The sequence below is a fragment of the Crocuta crocuta genome, unplaced genomic scaffold, assembly GCF_008692635.1.
Source record: "Crocuta crocuta isolate KB4526 unplaced genomic scaffold, BGI_CrCroc_1.0 scaffold475, whole genome shotgun sequence".
In the NCBI taxonomy this organism is placed as follows: domain Eukaryota; kingdom Metazoa; phylum Chordata; class Mammalia; order Carnivora; family Hyaenidae; genus Crocuta; species Crocuta crocuta.
This window is the reverse complement of record NW_027529518.1, coordinates 1,848,110-1,851,054: the sequence shown is the minus strand read 5'-3', so window position 1 is coordinate 1,851,054 and position 2,945 is coordinate 1,848,110. Positions and strand designations below refer to the sequence as shown.

The 2,945-nt window shown below is 46.7% G+C and overlaps 1 protein-coding gene across 1 annotated transcript in view; it reads left to right on the top strand.

The window, feature by feature from the left end:
- Positions 1-2,945, top strand: part of PLAC1 (placenta enriched 1) — a 180,583-nt gene that overhangs the window by 46,395 nt on the left and 131,243 nt on the right. The window lies entirely within an intron of this gene.

Genomic DNA, 2,945 nt, shown 5'->3' with positions numbered 1-2,945 from the left:
GGGGCTACTGGTGAGGAAAAAAGAAAAGCTCTGGCAAAGGGATGAGCAGCCCAAGGAAAGCCTCCCCGGGATTCTACTATAACCTACTCTACTGTGAGAGGGCAGTCGATTTCCATAAAGGTACAGAGAGACAGAGACAGAGAGAGACACAGAGAGAGAGAGAGAGAGACAGACAGAAAACAGTAGCAGGCGAGGAGGGTGGACTGGGTCTATCAGTGTAAAACAAAAGCTACAAAGCAATGGAAATTTCTGAGCCCTGAAAACGCAGCAAGCAAGCAAGCCAGCAAAGATGACTCTGCCCTCTAGACTGTGGTCACCTGGAGTGGGTGAGTCCCCAAACCCATTTGGGCCTCAGCTACAGCCAGACAGGGAGCCCTCAGGAGGGAAGCAGGCGGTGATTTGGGCTGGCCCGAGGGAAAAATGGTGGCGATGCACAAATGCGGTGGGTTCAGCTCCCCACCTCGGCCAAGGCAGAGCGGCTGTGACCAGCCTGTCCCTTTTCCCCAGTCTCCCTCCCTCCAGGCTCCTCAGGGCCCCTGGAGGCTACCCTATCCTTTGGTTCAGCTGCCTGATTTCCCTGGAGAGGAGGTTGCAGGGGTGAGGCTGCCAGTCCTCACATCTCTTGGCACCTCCTTCCTCACCAAGCCACGCTGGCCCCTGCACACGTGGCCCCTGGCCGTGTGGACACACCTGAGTCCAGGAATGACACGAGCGGCAGGGAACCCAGCCCAGGCACGGAGGTAATTAGGCACGTCTTCTCTGCTCCTGAAGTAATGTTTGTCTTTCAAATTCTGCCAACCAAAATGGCTGGGGCTGTGATTTACCATCGCAACGTTATGACATACTTCCTTACTGCATTTATGACCAAGAAAGACTCCAGGCACAGTAGCCATATTATGTACCAGCAACCTCCTGCCTAAATTAAGTCACTATTTCTGGTCCCTGTCGCTGGTCAGAAATGACATCCAAGGGTAATTGCTGTTGTAGGGGCACATTTGAAGGCAAATGCAAAAAAGAATGAATGTACCTATTTTCTGACTAGAATTTGCATCCGTCTTTTTACCCTCTCCTGGCAAACATGTTTTATGTTTATTCAAGCAGCGCTTAATAAAAATGTACAGCTGCAAAGCATCTTACTTCTCAATGCTTTCTGGTTAAGAAAATTGCCCATAATCACAGTCGACTTTCCTATTCGTAACAGAATATTATTTTTCATCTGTGCATGGCTGTGGCCCAGCGTGTGAACGTTATAAACGCAGTGGGAGGCTTATCTGAGGTCGCAAGCACTTCAGTCATTCATTCCTTCAGTCAGTCAACAAACTCATTTTGTGGACTTCTTGTGTGGGGGGTTAGACCTTTTGAAGCAGAGGGAATCCGAGCATGTGCAGAGGTAGGAGAGAGCAAGCCGGGTCACTAATGGGATGAGAGCAGCCACTGTAAACCACAGCTGATGTGTTGCGATTGGCTGTAAAGTGTAATGTGAATAATTTGTTACTGATTGTAGTGAACTTACCCAAAATTGCTGAATGATTTACTTGAGTTATGAGTCAGAATGGGTTCAAGGTTATCCTTTGTAACAACAGTGTCATTCTTGCTTGGTTGCATTTCAGTATGTTTCAATGAGAATTTGTTTATTTTTTAAATGTTTTTTTTTTTTTTTAAATTTATTTCTGAGAGAGAGACACACAGCGTGAGCAGGGGAGGGTCAGAGAGAGAGGGAGATACAGAATCCGAAGCAGGCTCCAGGCTCTGAGCTGTCAGCACAGAGCCGGACTCGGGGCTCGAACCAACGAACCGTGAGATCATGACCTGAGTTGAAGTCGGACGCTTAACCGTCTGAGCCACCCAGGTGCCCCATCAATGAGAATTTAGAGAAGAGGGCCCCATGAAGAGCTGGCGTGCCGGGAACTGTGTCGTCCCTAAGTATGCCCATGGGAGTATGTCACGTGTGTGTGAACTTCCTCTACTGGTTTATCACAGTTGAGAGTTGGAGTGGCCCATGAGGTGTGTGTTATCTGGGAGAGTGGAGACAGATGAACTTGGGGAGGCAGGCTGTGTAAGGGTAGCTTCTCAGAACTCAGGTACACACTTCTTCATTCGGATTGCCCCCAAATTTCACATAGCAAATTGCCACTGATATCACAGAGCTACTGCCCATGTGTCAGGTTCCAGGATTGCCCCCAATGCAGGGATGGGATTCTAGTTAACGTAGTGATTGGCAGCCCAGACTCGCAAATTTAGCTTATCTTGGAGAACCCATAATTATACTTCTTGCCATCTACTGCTTCTAGCACTGGCTGCGTTGTACGTTGAGCTCCTTAGAAACGAGAGTGTGACCCATGAGGCAGTTTCCAGGTTAGCTTTCCTGGAGTGATTGTATTGGGGACCTCATATGTCTCGGAAAACAGATGGAAATTGTCAGTAATGAGTCAAACTAGAAAAAGGAACTTACTAAAAATGAACTGGATATGCTATCTCTACTAGGCACATGCGGGGAGGGATTTGGGGTACAGAGAAAGGATGCCTACGCTGCCTTACCTTTCCAGTATAAAGTAGATTTCTGTACTTGGCCAGAGGATATTAGGAATGATACCTCACGTGATGATCCAATAGAAAAACTGTTTGGCTCGGTGTTCTGATTTGATGGGTACTCACAATGTTTCCCTGTCCCTGAAAATACTCTCCCACTGGTGCTTGCTTTTCTAAGAGTAGAAATTGTGGTAGAGTCATTTGTTTAAAAATTATCCTTTGTACTTTTAACTATTTTTCTAGTTTCCTTTTTCTTTTTTTTTTTTAATGTATGCTTTGGGAAAGGAGGGTAGCTCTTTTAAAAATAAAAAGCACATTCAGGAATGAACTGGAAGCCTGCTAGGATTGTTGGTAAGAAAACCCATTGTGTGTAGATGCGGCCTCCATAATTAATCAGCATTTATTTGCCAAGTATC